The following is an 18,646-nucleotide window of genomic DNA, read 5'->3' on the forward strand; positions in this document are numbered from 1 at the left end:
TACTCCAGGCCTGTCTGTCCATAAATCTCCCGTCGTTGTCTAAACAAAAATTTTTTTTGAGCACGTTCGTTTCGTTTATTTTATGTGAGTGCCCAAAACATCACAGACGCCACCGACCGGAAATTTGAGTATATCAATGTAACATTATGGTCTGTTCGCCTTTTTATGATTGCACAAGAGTAACAACACCCGTGAAGAAAAAATTTCATCGTTTTTAATGACTTTATATCACTTTTTAAAAGTGTGTTGAATAGTCACTGTGTTTTTTCCCCAAATTCAAGACTTCAATTCCCCAATTCCAAGACTTCACAGTCTCGGAAATAAATACTCTGATCTTGGAGATATATTTCATCTTAAAAATAATCAATATAAATATTGTTTATTTCAATTCTTTTATAGATCGATACACAAATAGACATCTATAATTTCCGCAATATATATATTTTTATTTTGAATATATATTTATGTGAGACTTCTTATCATTTTTACTAATGTATCTTATTTTATTATATGCTTTTGTTGTAACATTTAATATTTTTTCTTTTTTCGTTGTATTATGTTTCCTTTATTGTTTTAATTTTGTAGAATCTATAATAACTGTGATACTCTACTATTAAACTTTGTAGTGTGTAAAAGCCCATTAGGGGGTGTTATAATAATAAATAAATAAATATGTATGAAAAGTTTTTTTTCCCTTTACACACGAATTTTAGACTCTTGTAAAGGTAAACATGTTAATTTTTATTGAAATATGTTCTTACTATGTAAATTTGAATAATAAAACAGTATTTTATAAAATAAATAAAAATATAAAAAAAATAAATACTTGAACTAAAATATAAACGCAGTGAGAACAATTGAAAAGTATTGCACAATAATAATCAAAATGATGATCATGACACAATGCAGTTTTGGGATTTTCACCTGAAGGTGCAATCACAAACTCAACAAAAAAAACGGCGGTGCATATTAGAAAACAAAGGTACTTACTTTAAAATATTCGTACTACCTACGAATAATAATAACCAATTTTCTATCTCAAACATAAAGCCAAAATTGTACTAATTACGTTGAAACGAAGTGTTATTTAGATAATTTGGTCGTATTTATAATATTGTTCGGAAAATTTACCAATAAAAGTACCAAAGATCTACATCGAACATACACGAAAATGATATTAAGTTAGGATTTTACGATTGTACAACTAGAAAATTTAGATTGGAAAACAACAAAAATGTAAAAAAATACAATATAACCTATTGGTTCTTACCTGCTTCATGATATTATTTCCGACGATGGGTTCCGGTTCGGCCCAGTCTACCACCAGCTTGTCTCCAAAGGATGTCAGAGGACCAGGTATGAGAGCCCTTCGGGCCAAAGCTGCTGAACGATGACTATCAAAATGCAGAAAGACGTACCCTCGGTTATGTAAAGGGTTATGCATGAGAGGATACATCATCACATCAACTAGACCAGACACAAGCTTACTAAATTCTTTCAAGATTTCTTCTTTACTTGCGTCTAATGGCAGCCCACTAACGAAGATGCGGTTATTATCGAAAGATTTTGCTACCACGATAGCATTACTAGGTCGAATTCTGCAATTGTTCAACATTTCTACCGCTTTCCAGGCGTCCTGTTCGTTGGTGTAACGCACGAATCCAAATCCCCTGTTAAATCCAGAAAAATCCATCATCCGTCGCAGCTCGTAGATCGTTCCAACTTCCTCGAAAACCGGAATAAGTTCGTCTTCATAAAGGTCTCTGGGAAGTTTTCCCATGAAGACTTCGCAGCCCGTCGGAGGCGGGCCGATCCAATTTGGAGGAGGTCCATAATGTCTCTGTCTATTCCTTTGTATTAATTTGTACCCGGAATAATAAACTATTTTCACTATGTTTTGCAATACGCTGTCTTCTGTTTCTTGGGGATACATGGTCGTAAAATTCAATGTTAGCAGCGCGAAAAGTTTTAAAAAATAGTTGCTTGCAGCGCCGCTACGAACGCGCGGAACTCCCAAAACAGACTGAGCCATCTGAGCGATTAATTAAAAGTCAAAGGGCTGAAATTTTGTATCGTACAATCAGGAGTCGGACACTCTACCGACAGAAATGTAGACATTGTGAAAATAATCCCACTTTACATGGGCCCGTATATTGAGAATCAGTTAAAAAATAATTAAAATACTTTGTATACACAACTATTTAAATCAAATAGGATTGACATGTTTCGAAACCAATGGTTTCTTAGTCAGGATAACAAATGATCAGGATACAAAATTATCATAATATAGACAGATAGATAAGATATCCACAGCCGAGCCGTTGAACACAGAAACGAGCCGTAGAAACGACCCGTTCTCATGCGAGTAATGTTAACCGTGTACATATGTTGGGTATGCATTTGGCGTGTTTCCCGACTATGCTCCGGTGCTGAACGGATTAATGATGCTAGTTCCTCGGAGCATCTTCCATAGAAATACCGGTAGAACAAGCATATGCTCTAAAGATTGCAATCCGTTTTTTTAAGATGGGAGAATCTATCAAACAGACCTGCACAGATTTTCTGCACAGAGTCGAGGGTTTTTTCAGGTATTTTCGGGCTGCCAAATCCAACCGTGGGGCGCACTTGTGATTTGTACAGGGTTAGCAGTTGTGTACTATTAAAGTATTTGCGGGCCCTATACAGTACGCCCTCATTAACCTCAATTATTTGAAATATTCAGAACTAGTTATGTTACTGAGCCATTTTTTTTTGTTTGTTTAACAATAGCTCCACACAGGAAGCCCCGAGGAAAATATTTTCCCTCAGACCTATGTCATCTTTGAAGATGCTGTGTGGAGGGTCTTTTAAAGGAAGGGAAGGAGAGGAAGTTTTGGGAAGGATAAGGTTTGAGGGGTGGGTAGGAAACCGAGGTCTGTGGGTCCAGGAGTGACGGACGTATGAATCCATCCCTCCCACTGCGGTGCAAGACGATGTTCCAAAAGAGTTCTGCCGGAAAGGTCACAAGGTTTCCCTCAACCTGTCTCTCCGGCCTTCCACGTAGCTGGAGGACACATCCACCGCCAAAACCCGAGCAAACCTCACCCCATGAACCCACGCTAAGTCACCAAACCACTTGGGGTGACCTATGGCAGAGGTGTAGTTATCCAATAAATGGTTCCCGGGGTGGCAGTACCAAATTGTAAATAGATTAGAAGATACTTTCCTGAATGTTCGCCTTTCCCCATGGGGTTACCAGTCACGTCTTCCACTCTGGAATGTAGCCGGCAGTAGCTGTAGTATAATCTTCCATAGCCACATATTTATTTATTTATTTTATTTTTATTTATTTATTATTATTACATTTATTACATACAAGATATACAAATATAAAAGGAAGCTTTGACTGTCCAACTAGGAAGTTTCCCGTTTTTGGACAGTCAAATTGGCAGGTTGCGTGTACATAATTCCAGGTAGGTACATGTAAAATATAAAATAAAATTAAAATATAACATATAAATGTAAGAAAGAAAAATAGAAAGAAAATATTTTTTTAGGAAAATACAATTTAGCAGTAATAAACAATAAAATCCAGAAAGGTACATGTACAATATAAAATTAAAATATAATATATCAATGTAAGAAAGAAAAATAAAAAAAATATTTTTTAGGTAAATACAAAATACAAAATCGAAGAAATCAACTCAGACTACGTTTTTTAATAATTTTTCTGAATCTGTCCTACCTAAGTCTAATAACCATTTTGTTATTTTAGTACCGAAGGCTGATAATTCACACAGTTTAAATTGAGAGGGGATTTTGTTGTATATTTTTGGTCCCAGGTATGAGAAAAATTTTTGATAAGCCGCAGTATTGCTAGTTGGAATTGAAAGGTCGTTTCTGCTCTTACTTCTGGTTTGATGATTATGATCGACTGTTATCGTTTTGTTTTTATTTTTGTGGACGCAGATTGTTATTTTTTATGTGACACTGTCGAACATCAAGCACATTAAACTCCTTGAAGAAAGCGTCGCTCGAGTATCTGAAGGGTTTCTTCATAATGACGCGTAGAATGGATTTCTGTGCCATCAGTAGCGGGTATAATATTGTTAATCTCCATCTTCTATCTTCGTGTCACCTGTTCCTTTACTTCATTTTACTTAACTTAACTTCACTCTATTTTTGTAATATTTATATTTTCTGTAATACCTGCATCAAATGTAAAGCGCCCCTGAGGTGATATCTCACAAAAGCGGCGCTATACAAATTATCCAATAATAAATAAATAAATAAATCCTGTTCCACCCCATCCAATGCAACCGTAGGTTATGACGGAGTTACAGAGCCCGTAGTATATTTTTTTAATGTCTTGAGTTTTTATAATTTCCCGCAATGCTATAAATATATAAATAAGTTTGCGCACTTTATTAGCTGTGTTTTCGATTTGTTGTTTCCATTTAAGATGGTTATCCACTATTTTACCTAAATATTTAATAGATTTAACACATTAAAGGGTTTCGCATTTACAAGTATGGTTATTATTTCCAAGGCTACACTTAATATTATGTATTGTGAGGTGATGAGGTGTTTTGGGTTGGCCTGCAAGGGTAGCGCTAAATGTGAGATATTTTGTTTTTTGTATGTTTAGTGTAAGCAAATTACTGTCCAGCCACTATTTTACTCTGTTTATACCTGTGTTCGCAAGGTGGTGTGTTTCTTTCCAATCATCTCCTTCAAACAAAATAACTGTATCGTCAGCGAACGTGATAATTTTACCACCAATGTGTTGGTTACAAAGTTCGTTTATGTATATAATAAAGAGAAGGGGCCCAAGTGTACTTCCTTGTGGTACCCCAAAAGTGTATTTTAGTGAAGTGCTAATAGCCTTGTTAATTCTGGTTTGTTGAAATCCATTAGATATATAACTTTCTATCCATTGAAAAGCTTTTCCCTTTATTCCTATATTTCTAAGTCTCTGTAAAAGAATTTTATGAGATATTGTGTTAAATGCCTTGGCCAGGTCCAGGAAAAGGGCAATAGTTTTCTTGCCACGGTTCATATTCCCTGCAATAGTTTCAGTGAGACATGCGATGGCATCATCCGTTCCCTTACCCGACCGAAAGCCGTATTGGTTAGGACTTAGAATGTTATGTTTCTCCACATATTCGTTTAACCTAGTTTTGAAAAGCTTTTCAATGACTTTGGATATCGCGCTTAATAGTGATATTGGCCTATAGTTTTCTACAAGAGATTTAGGTCCACTTTTGTGAATTGGGACAATTATTGATTTTTTGAAGTGATCAGGAAATATTCCTGATGCAAAACTTAAGTTTTAAATATATGATAGCGGAGCAGAAATCTGATTTTTATTTTTTTTTAGTATTTGTGTATTTAGACTATCTGGACCCTTTGCATGTGTAGTATTAAGGCTGTTGATTATTTTTAAGACCTCTTCTACAGTAGTTGGTTTAATATTAAATGAAAAAGATTGTTCCTTTGTTTCAATTGTCGATGCTAAAGAGTCTTCCGTTTTCTGGGTTTCTAATAATTTTTTTTTTGCTAGATTTGATCCAACGGATGCAAAATATTGATTAGTATGACATGCAATTGATTGATTGTCAGTTTTAATCAAATTTCCGGTATTTTATTCAGTTACAGATGCATTGGTATTTCTTTTACTTTTAGTTATGTCTCTGACAACATTCCACATGTTTTTGCTGGAATTATCCTTATCAAGTAAGAATTTATGATAACGCTCTTTGCATTTGCGAATAACGGTTTTGCAAATATTACGGTATCGGTAATAGTTTTGCTGTTTAGTATCGTTCAATGGGTCTCGTTTAGCTATTTTATGAAGGTGATTTATTTTGTGTATAGATTTAACAATGCCGTTGGTAATCCATGGTGTGAGATGTATTTTACTATATGGTATGCGTTTAGTTATTGTGTGTTTTGTTATGAATGTATTGATTTCATTAATAAAATAGTTTAGAGCATTGTTAACTTCAGTCTCTTTATAAACATATTCCCAATTTTTATTATTAAGATCATTTAATAAAGCCTCATAATCGATAATCTGTTTGTGATTAATTTTATGTTTTTTTGGTGTTGAGTTTGGGATACTGATTGCAGTGGTGTAATGATCAGTGATTGTATTATGTATTACAAATGCATTTGAATTTGATATATTTCTGGTATATGTATGATCCAAACATGAGCTTGAGCTACCTTGTACCCTCGTTGGAGAATTAATATTGGAAATAAAGTTACTTTCAGCCATAGCACATAAGTAGTCGTCGGACTGCCTATGCAATACTTCTCCTATAGTATTAATATTCATGTCCCCGATCAGTACATATTGTGCATAATCCTTAGTTTTTTTTAACTCACCAATAAGATTTTCCAGGAAATCTTGGATGTCATTGAACGATGGTGATCGGTAGAAAGCTAGGATACCTAAATTCTGATTAATGTTGATTTTTAAACAATTACACTGATTTATGTTTATTTCTTGTACTAAGGAATTTAATGTGTTGTCGATATATACTACTACTCCGCTATTTTGGTTAATATGCGATGTTGTATGGTATTCGTTATAGCCTGAAATTTGTTTGGCTATGTATGAATCATTTAACCTGCATTCAGTGAGAATTAGTACATGGAACTTTACCACAGCTTTTATTTCTTCCAAAAATATAAGAAAATCATCCAAGTTTTCCATCGTTCGAATATTTTGATGAACAATATTAATCCTATTGGATTCCCAATTAAATTGCACAATTTCGTTAATGTTTTCAAAAATTATTTCAGTATTTGGAACTAAGATACTATCGATTTCATGTTGAAGATCGTTTATTACCATTAGAATTCAAAAATTAATTGTTGTTTTCTGGGTAAAGTTTTAAAACAGTATTTTATTATCATATAAATACTTGTAGTACGAAATATGTACCGACAAAACTGTAAACAAAATGATGTAGTTAGGAAAAATAAAATATATCTGAGTAAGAAATAATATCTGAAATAAAATCCAGGAAATAAATAACGTTTGTAGTTAGTGTGTGGCATTTTCTCTTTCAAAAGACAGTAAAAAGTAGTATAAGTATGAACAATAAGTAATATCTGGGTTATATAAAATATGTTGATTAGAGTTTTCTTTTGCCGAATTATTAGTAATATTACTAATAAATCAAATAATAATCTTATAATAAGTGTAGTTACCATTCTAGAGATAATAAAGATTAAAATTAAAGTTAAAATTAAAATTAGGATTAAAATTATTCCAGTACAAATTGGAGTTATGCAAAAACCTAGGTGTTCATATAATATAGTGCTGTTATGTAATAGAGTATGAAATGGCGATATAAAGCGGTAGTCAGTAGTTTTATCACGATAATTAGAATAAAGAGCAGGTAGTCAGAGCTTCGGTATAGCTTGTTCTGAGTCTATTAATATAGGTCGAGAAGAGTCATCTTTTTTCATGTAGATTAGACCTGCTTTTGTCCAGACGTACCTATATTTACATTCAGTCGCACGTTGGCGAGCTAGATACCAAAGCCGTTTGCCTTTAGACGTGAGGAGTTCTGAGACGTATATGGGTGTAATGGGGCCAGACAATCCGATTGTTCCCGTGTTTAGTTTGTCCCCAATCTTTTCGCAAGACCTGTTATATTTTTTTATAGCATTAAGGAGCTCCTCTTTTAACGGTATTGAATTAAAATTAATTACCACTGACCTAGGTTTAACTGTTGGAGGAATATTTTTGTTTCTTTGTGATACTCTATATATATTGTAAATATCATTTGTATTTAGTTGGCAGTCTACTATTTTACTGGTGTTGAATATAATGTCTTTTAAGGTTTGTGATGTTTCCTCTTTGAATTCTGGAAGCCCTCGAAGTTCCAAACAAGTATTGTTAAATCGTCTGTTCCTGTTTTCTTGGTCAATCTCGATCGCTATTATTCTTTTTTCTAGGTCTTCATTTCGTTCTATCAAGAGACAAATTTTTATTTCATTTTCTTTATTTTTTTCGCTTTTTTTTTCTAAGTCCTCAAGTCTTGAATTTAAGGCTGAGTTTACTTGTTCATGTAGTTTTTCCAAATTATTTATTCGATATTTTAAATCTTCTTGCTGTTGAGATATGTTTTGAATGGTTTTTAATATTTCATTATTTTGGAGCAGGATTGCATCGTATTTTTTTCCAACAGATTCATTAACTGAGTCTTTGAAATTTGCGAATTCAGTTAAAAATAGATCGATTGTCAGTTTACTAGAGCCATCTGTGGTTGTTGGTGGTAAGTTCACACTGGCGTATGATGAGGCGGCAATTGTAGATTTTGGTGTTGATGATGGTTGTTTATTAGGTTTCTCGATAGATGTCAGTTCTAGATTTTTTTCAGACGTATTTTTTTTTGAGTTTTTTTGTGTTTTTGTGCAAAGTTTGCAGCGCCACTGTAAAATCTTAGTTCCTCGCCGTGAGGTCTCTGCGATATCGGATATTTTATTTTATTAATTTGTGTTATTTCACAATTAATTAATTAAAATAATATGTAGTATATTTGTGGCACGTTCCAGAGTGGAAGATACTACCAGTATCGCCCTGGTGTAAGACCACCATTCAGAATTGAAACGTTGCTCCCAATGGCTTTAGCCGTGTTTAGTGACTAGATCTGAATAGCCAGGTACTTCCCCACCTTCCTCTTTCCCTTCCCACTTACCTTCAGCCTCACAACATCCCCCAATTGGGGATGCCCTAGTCTCACTGGCTCCAGACGGGAGCAGTTGGGACTCTTGTGAGGTATTCACTATAAAAAAAAAATAAAAAAATCGGCACAAATAAAGTGGTAGTTATCGTCGCAGATACAACATGAGATGAAGTCTGACGGGGTGTCAATGTTTTTTTTACAGATGGAGCATAGTGTATTCATTAAGGTAGTTGATTTCAAAGTTTCACACAAGAGAAAAAAACGACACAATGCTTGTTTCTTGTATGAGAGATGGCAGAGCCTTTGTGACGCTAAAAACGCCTTTGGGATAGGTTTTTTGTGTTTATATAATGATCGAGTCACTTTTGCACTGAGTTGTATTTTGTGGTACAAACACCAGAATAATGACGAGTATTCCGCCTTAGCGAGATAATTTGTGGGATAAAAAATTCACTGTCCCAACGCGCACTCTCCTGATTAGACGAGTTAACCACTTTTTTAGTTTGATTTTCTAGTATTATGATTGTTAAAGCTAGGTCAATTGAAGCAGCTGTCAAAATACGTCAACACTGGTAAACAATCGACGGCCGGCGTGGTCTAGTGGTATACGCTTTTGACTACAGATCCGAAGGTCGCGGGTTCGAACCCGGCGTGCGCAAATAAATTTTATTTGATTGATTTGTGTTATTTCACAATTAATTAATTAAAATAATATAAAGTATATTTGCGGCACGTTTCAGAGTGGAAGATACTACCAGTATCGCCCTGGTGTAAGACCACCATTCAGAATTGAAACGTTGCTTGAAATGGCTTTAGCCGTGTTTGGTGACCAGATCTGAATAGCCAGGTACTTCCCCACCTTCCTCTTCCCCATCTCCCTTCCCTCCCCAATACCCTCAGCCTCACAACATACCCCAATTGGGGATGCCATAGTCTCACTGGCTCCAGACGGGAGCAGTTGGGACTCTTGTGCGGTAATACTGTAAAAAAAAAAAAAAACAATATGTTGCCATGAATATTGCACAAGTCTTGTGTTTTAATAAAATTTTGCACAAATTCATTGTTTGGTAAAATAAAAAACAAATTTGGAAAAATTCACATTTTCATTTATTTATTTTCAGACATTCTAAAAAACTTTCATTAGGAAATTCTACAGAACTAAAACAAACTTAAAAACTAATTAAGTAATGATTTTTACATAATTGCAGTTTAAAATTATATACAATACGTTATACAAAACTGACATTATCAGAGTTTAACAAATTATAGAAATAAATCATATTAAAAAAAAAAATTGCATTCATTTTCAACTAATTAATTATTTAAAATAATATGCATACCAAATCTTTATCAGACTGAAAAAAAACTCATAGATACAACGAGTAACGAGTCAATAGCTACTTTACTTGGCACCAACTGAATCGCATGACTTTACGTTTCATGACGTTGGCTCATAACGTATGTTACTGGAGTCGTTCGAGCATTCGTTAAGCATCTTGCAAGTAGAAATCTCTTTTTCTCTGCAGTTCTTTAGGTAAGTGCAATTTCTTCACACGATGATTATTTATTAATGTATTTATCAGTTTCCACGATCGTGTTGATAAGATTCCCCTATCTCTTTTAATTTCGTTAATTTTTCCAGCGCCTGGATCTCTTCCTTCGACAAAGTAATTTTCAAAGTTTTCAAAAAAAACCTTTTTTTCCTTCAGCTAATTGTAGTAAATTCAAGCCAACTTTACCTTTCTCGAGGGCCAGGTGGGGTATCATATAATTGCCCTTATTTGTACCTGGTGTATGCCCTAAGAAATGGGACAATGCATTCACATATGCATTATTTTTTCCAGCTACTTGGCTCATGGTTGCCCAGTTGAAGTCATATGATCCGGATTTATGAGGGAAAACTTACTTCTTAGGTCTCTTAGAATTTGCGTACCACAGAAATAAGGTTCACCTGCTGCTTTTGGAAATAAGTATTTGTTTTCATTTGAAATTCCAACTAAATGTCGGTATGCAAATAGAGTGTCTATATTTTTTTTCATTTGATCTCGAAGAAGAATTGCAACTGTTCTTCCTCTTTTTCCTGGAATATGGAAGCAGTTTAAAGCATTTATAGCATTTTGTTCCTCAGAACTCATGATTTCCATAATTTCTTTAGGAATATCTTGTTTTTCATGTTGGCCGGCTATATAATTTTCCAACGGTGCTCTCGCTACCTCACCAGCTATTCTCCTATTAAATATTATAATATGAGCAATTTTTGTTTTACAAAGTTCCTCATAGACCGCATAAGATTTTTCATTTTCAAATCGTTGTGCTATATTCAGTTCTAGTTTCATAACTTCGTCGCACATTTTTTTTAAGATCGATAGTTGAAGGCATAACATCAGATTTCAAACTTATTTGTTTTTTTCTTGATTTTTCAGCATTGGTAGATATTTCTAACTTCCAAGAATGATTTAAGACCGTTTTAAAATCAGACAATTTATTTTTTTAAATTTCTTTCGATGAAGTGGTTAGCGTAGAATTCTGTATTGTTCGACGAATAAAGATATCAGCACAATCTTTTATAGCCGTACAAAGTCGTTGAGGCATGCTAGGAATTTTTACAGAACCTGTAATTTCATCGTAACCACTATTTATCTGTACGGTTTTAATAAAAACATCAAAATGCACAGGGTCAAACGCTAAATTAAAGGTTGAAATTGAAGGTTTCTGTTCTATAATAACTATATACAGCTTGGCTAAATCTCTCATCTTCGATGTTATATGTGTCTTCAAATGGTGTTCCGTGTGATTACTTAATAATAAAGACCCATATAAACATATTAATGGGTCAGACATTGCTATTTTTGCAATATTATCATTTTGAAATACAGGAAATATTTGAGTTCTCAAAGATTCTCAAATTTCAGAATTGTCTGGGCATAGTAATATAGAAGATGATTTTAGCATCCACAGTCTTCCTTGGACGGCGATACGGTATAAATATTCCATCTGGTTTACTAATAACGTTCTGATTATAAAGATAATTAACTATGTTTCTTATTTGCCTTGAAATCAATTCTCGCTTTCTTTTTCTTTCTCGCAGATCAGTATCCAAAATTTTATTGTATTCAATAACTTCTGCCTCTAAGGGATGTTGGGTGCTAATACAATAGTGATAGGAATCATGGTCTCAAGTGAACGTGAAGTGACGTGTGAAGTTCGTTACCAGTTTAGTACAATAAGGACATGAGTTTTTACGGTCATGCACTCGTGCTCCTTTACTAGTAGAAATAGTGCTTCGAGTTGTAGTCGATGACACTTCGATTGCCTCCTGCTTCTCTAAATGATGTTGCTCATCATCGGCGTTGGAAATTTTCATATCTAAAAAAGAACAATACATTTATAAGCTTTCTTTAAACTTAATTAGTAAAACCTCAAATTATAAACAAGCAGTAATTTTTAATGAAACACTAGTATATATTGAATTATTTCGCGGATAAGCGATAAGCCGCCATAGATCAGTGGTCAGAGCTGTCGACCGGAAATCGAGGGGACACGGGTTCGAGTCCCGTTGGCATCATGTATCTTTTATCAGGAGTTTTTTTCAATTCGGATGAGTGTTTCAGGCGAATAATTATTGCTTGTAAAATAATTATAATTAAATTAAATTATTTAATTAAATGAAGACAATATTAGCATCACTCAATCTAAAATCTGAAACAGAAAAGATACGGTCACATCTGGGACTCGCACCTAGGACCTTCGGCTTCCTGGGCCGCACCTCTGACCATATAATAATCAAATTATATGTTACGTATTGATTGTGAAACCTATCCTAATATAATGACAAAATAACAGACTTATTACGCATTTGCAAGGGAATATTAATTAGCAGCATTTCTGATATTACCTATAACAATTTACTACAAGCTAAGGTAGCTCTGTAATATTTCAGATAATTATCTAACAAACTAACTAACTAGCTAACCATCACGCCGTTTCCGCGCAGAAGTAGGCAGAGTAATAATTTTACTGCTTGGGTTCTCAAAAAAGAAAGAAAAAAATCATGACCTATATAATAAAATACGGTAATTATTCTGTACTCATTTGATAAGCATAGATTAAAATTGTTAATTTCTATATTTTACAATTTAGGTTATTATTTAGAAATATGTAATAGCTTACCGTATTTAAAATCCATTTCGCAAAGCTGAAAGATTTTATCAACTCTCCTCTGTGACATATTGTAAGTAAATATACTATCTGACAAAAAGCAAGAACAAACCAACCAGTCAACCGAGTTTTACACATGAATAACGGTAATATTTAATATTTTAAATTAGCCAGTAGCAAGTCATTCATGTATTCCCGTAAACTAAACTGAAGCTAGCTTCAGATGTACCAATACAAACAAACCAGCTTTGGCTAGCACACAACATCATTCGATAATGGGCTCTTAATAATATTACTTTAGATTTTGCACACAATTCTTGAGCCTTATAGTTCCTTTCGAATATTGTTTAGACTAATACGCAATGTCGTACGATAATGAGCTCTAAATAATATTACTTTAGAGGCTATTTTGGCATACAATTGTTAAAATATTTCATTACTTTATAAAATTATTTGTACACCTGCGTTTGACACAAATAACGACGGCAACGTCGCTTGTTGATATCAATGGAGTTAGTTTAATACACGATAGAAACAATTAACAAAGTGACGTTGAATATCTGGGATAAAATCGCATATAGGATCATATCTATTGCTCACGATAATCGTACTTGTCAAATCAAATTGAGTTGAAAATGCCACTGATCTCGTCTCGCCGAGACGATTAAAATGGTATATAAATCTCGATTTGTCGATGATTGAGTAAGTGTTAAATGATCTAGTAACTCGAAATGATCCAATAGTTCCGGTTATTTGCAGACGCTAAGAGGTACAAAGTGCCGTATTATAAACCTATATAATAAAATTATCATAAAATAGTTAAATATTACATTTGTGTATTTAGCAAAACTTTTATAAACTAACACATAAAAACTTTTATGAATTAAAATAATAGAATGTATATATTTAATTTCAAATATAAAAATTTTACAAAAAACATTTTATTCACCGCTTTAGCTTTGGTTATGCCTATATTTTTTCTAAGAACTAAGCACACAAAATATTAAAGCACGTGTAAACATTTAGAATTTAAATCACATGGGATTCAATCGTATAAACGAGTAATTGGAATCTAGTCACGAAAATGTGACACGTAAGGTCTCAAGTTACATGCCAACTCCAGAAAACGCTGATAATTCCACGTCGCCGGGAACTTACATCGGCCGATCCAATTCGGAGGAGGTCCATAATATCTCTGTCCATTTCTTTGTATTAATTCGTACCCGGATTTATTAACTATTTTCACTATGTTTTGCAATACGCTGTATTCTGTTTGTTGGGTTTTTTCTTGCTGGGTATTCTTACCGGTTTAAATAAGGGGTTGTTCCCGTCGGGGTGTTGTGACGCCGATTGTTAAGAGTATCAAAAACCTTTCTAGGTCAATATCACACGAAGATCTTGTCGACATTACTTTTTTCGAAATTCCAACATCTAAAGGTAGTTTTTAGGTAAATAAAAAATATTTAAAAAAAGTTGAATTGTTTTTTATGGGAAAATAAATATTCTCCTATGGAAAAAGGTCTGATTTCGAAAAACTATTGTGTAAGTCCCGGGACAAAGCAGAGAACTTCAGCTCGTATTCAGGGTGTCTGGGAGTAAAGTATTATTGAATAAAAGTTATTTATATTTTTTACTTCTACCATCAATGTAGAATTACCTCCCAAGATTTGTGCACTTTACCCCAGGACACATGTATAATTATTATATTATGTAATAAAAAAATATATGTTTAAATAATAAATTAGAAAAAAACTAACCTTTTGCAGTAGTCATCAAGTACATCGGGGGCAGATTTTGCATAAACATTATTACTATTTTCTGGCATTTGACCAATTATGCCTAAATTATTGATACTCAAATTCACAGGCTTCAAATCCTGTTTTTCATATATCTGGTGAGGATTTTTTAACTCTACCGAAAAACAACCATTTTTGCTTTCTCTGCGTATATTCTTAGTATATATCTTGTCGACAGGTCTAGCCCATTTCAGTTCTAACTTGAACCCGTCCAAAGTGCAGCATTTCAACAATCGCAATGCTTTTTCAGCATCTTGTCTGGTGATAAAATGAACAAAGGCAAAATCTTCAACCTTTTTAATTCGTTCGATAGTGAATGGATCGATGTATCTGCTAAAAGTTATCAATATGTCGTTTTCCGTTGCTCTGGCGGATACGTTTCGGACGAACAAAATCTTTACCTAAATGACAAAGAAATGAAACAAAATCAATCATTTTTATTCAAGATTCACTCCGTGTGGCTGACTATTGTACTCTAGTTCTATTGTTATTATTTATTAGATTCATTTAAGAGGGAGAGGTGACAACAGTTCTATCAACGGCACAGAATGACATACTTAACTTTGCAGGTGGCCAAAAGAGGAATTAAAAAACAAAATTTTCTATAATTTTTGTCAATAATTTTTTATAACCACAAAATATACACTAACGACGCCACCGACCGGAAATTTGAGTATATCAATGTAACATTATGGTCTGTTCGCCTTTTTATGATTGCACAAGAGTAACAACACCCGTGAAGAAAAAATTTCATCGTTTTTAATGACTTTATATCACTTTTTAAAAGTGTGTTGAATAGTCACTGTGTTTTTTCCCCAAATTCAAGACTTCAATTCCCCAATTCCAAGACTTCACAGTCTCGGAAATAAATACTCTGATCTTGGAGATATATTTCATCTTAAAAATAATCAATATAAATATTGTTTATTTCAATTCTTTTATAGATCGATACACAAATAGACATCTATAATTTCCGCAATATATAAATTTTTATTTTGAATATCTATTTATGTGAGACTTCTTATCATTTTTACTAATGTATCTTATTTTATTATATGCTTTTGTTGTAACATTTAATATTTTTTCTTTTTTCGTTGTATTATGTTTCCTTTATTGTTTTAATTTTGTAGAATCTATAATAACTGTGATACTCTACTATTAAACTTTGTAGTGTGTAAAAGCCCATTAGGGGGTGTTATAATAATAAATAAATAAATATGTATGAAAAGTTTTTTTTCCCTTTACACACGAATTTTAGACTCTTGTAAAGGTAAACATGTTAATTTTTATTGAAATATGTTCTTACTATGTAAATTTGAATAATAAAACAGTATTTTATAAAATAAATAAAAATATTAAAAAAATAAATACTTGAACTAAAATATAAACGCAGTGAGAACAATTGAAAAGTATTGCACAATAATAATCAAAATGATGATCATGACACAATGCAGTTTTGGGATTTTCACCTGAAGGTGCAATCACAAACTCAACAAAAAAAACGGCGGTGCATATTAGAAAACAAAGGTACTTACTATAAAATATTCGTACTACCTACGAAAAATAATAACCAATTTTCTATCTCAAACATAAAGCCAAAATTGTACTAATTACGTTGAAACGAAGTGTTATTTAGATAATTTGGTCGTATTTATAATATTGTTCGGAAAATTTACCAATAAAAGTACCAAAGATCTACATCGAACATACACGAAAATGATATTAAGTTAGGATTTTACGATTGTACAACTAGAAAATTTAGATTGGAAAACAACAAAAATGTAAAAAATACAATATAACCTATTGGTTCTTACCTGCTTCATGATATTATTTCCGACGATGGGTTCCGGTTCGGCCCAGTCTACCACCAGCTTGTCTCCAAAGGATGTCAGAGGACCAGGTATGAGAGCCCTTCGGGCCAAAGCTGCTGAACGATGACTATCAAAATGCAGAAAGACGTACCCTCGGTTATGTAAAGGGTTATGCATGAGAGGATACATCATCACATCAACTAGACCAGACACAAGCTTACTAAATTCTTTCAAGATTTCTTCTTTACTTGCGTCTAATGGCAGCCCACTAACGAAGAGGCGGTTATTATCGAAAGATTTTGCTACCACGATAGCATTACTAGGTCGAATTCTGCAATTGTTCAACATTTCTACCGCTTTCCAGGCGTCCTGTTCGTTGGTGTAACGCACGAATCCAAATCCCCTGTTAAATCCAGAAAAATCCATCATCCGTCGCAGCTCGTAGATCGTTCCAACTTCCTCGAAAACCGGAATAAGTTCGTCTTCATAAAGGTCTCTGGGAAGTTTTCCCATGAAGACTTCGCAGCCCGTCGGAGGCGGGCCGATCCAATTTGGAGGAGGTCCATAATGTCTCTGTCTATTCCTTTGTATTAATTTGTACCCGGAATAATAAACTATTTTCACTATGTTTTGCAATACGCTGTCTTCTGTTTATCTATGTTGTCTATGGTCGTAAAATTCAATGTTAGCAGCGCGAAAAGTTTTAAAAAATAGTTGCTTGCAGCGCCGCTACGAACGCGCGGAACTCCCAAAACAGACTGAGCCATCTGAGCGATTAATTAAAAGTCAAAGGGCTGAAATTTTGTATCGTACAATCAGGAGTCGGACACTCTACCGACAGAAATGTAGACATTGTGAAAATAATCCCACTTTACATGGGCCCGTATATTGAGAATCAGTTAAAAAATAATTAAAATAAGGGTTTTTTCAGGTATTTTCGGGCTGCCAAATCCAACCGTGGGGCGCACTTGTGATTTGTACAGGGTTAGCAGTTGTGTACTATTAAAGTATTTGCGGGCCCTATACAGTACGCCCTCATTAACCTCAATTATTTGAAATATTCAGAACTAGTTATGTTACTGAGCCATTTTTTTTTGTTTGTTTAACAATAGCTCCACACAGGAAGCCCTGAGGAAAATATTTTTCCTCAGACCTATGTCATCTTTGAAGATGCTGTGTGGAGGGTCTTTTAAAGGAAGGGAAGGAGAGGAAGTTTTGGGAAGGATAAGGTTTGAGGGGTGGGTAGGAAACCGAGGTCTGTGGGTCCAGGAGTGACGGACGTATGAATCCATCCCTCCCACTGCGGTGCAAGACGATGTTCCAAAAGAGTTCTGCCGGAAAGGTCACAAGGTTTCCCTCAACCTGTCTCTCCGGCCTTCCACGTAGCTGGAGGACACATCCACCGCCAAGACCCGAGCAAACCTCACCCCATGAACCCACGCTAAGTCACCAAACCACTTGGGGTGACCTATGGCAGAGGTGTAGTTATCCAATAAATGGTTCCCGGGGTGGCAGTACCAAATTGTAAATAGATTAGAAGATACTTTCCTGAATGTTCGCCTTTCCCCATGGGGTTACCAGTCACGTCTTCCACTCTGGGATGTAGCCGGCAGTAGCTGTAGTATAATCTTCCATAGCCACATATTTATTTATTTATTTTATTTTTATTTATTTATTATTATTACATTTATTACATACAAGATATACAAATATAAAAGGAAGCTTTGACTGTCCAACTAGGAAGTTTCCCGTTTTTGGACAGTCAAATTGGCAGGTTGCGTGTACATAATTCCAGGTAGGTACATGTAAAATATAAAATAAAATTAAAATATAACATATAAATGTAAGAAAGAAAAATAGAAAGAAAATATTTTTTTAGGAAAATACAATTGAGCAGTAATAAACAATAAAATCCAGATAGGTACATGTACAATATAAAATAAAAATATAATATATCAATGTATGAAAGAAAAATAAAAAAAATATTTTTTATGTAAATACAAAATACAAAATCGAAGAAATCAACTCAGACTACGTTTTTTAATAATTTTTCTGAATCTGTCCTACTTAAGTCTAATAACCATTTTGTTATTTTAGTACCGAAGGCTGATAATTCACACAGTTTAAATTGAGAGGGGATTTTGTTGTATATTTTTGGTCCCAGGTATGAGAAAACTTTTTGATAAGCCGCAGTATT

General features: G+C 33.9%; 1 pseudogene; it reads right to left on the reverse strand.

Annotated features, from left to right (window-relative positions):
• Positions 1 to 10,719: 10,719 nt before the first annotated feature.
• On the reverse strand, positions 10,720 to 16,962 carry LOC149408950 (putative RNA-binding protein 46 pseudogene; annotated as a pseudogene).
• Positions 16,963 to 18,646: the final 1,684 nt, after the last annotated feature.

Source organism: Hesperophylax consimilis, unplaced genomic scaffold (assembly GCF_061612785.1).
Source record: "Hesperophylax consimilis isolate HC1 unplaced genomic scaffold, BYU_Hcon_1.0 scaffold_40, whole genome shotgun sequence".
NCBI lineage: Eukaryota > Metazoa > Arthropoda > Insecta > Trichoptera > Limnephilidae > Hesperophylax > Hesperophylax consimilis.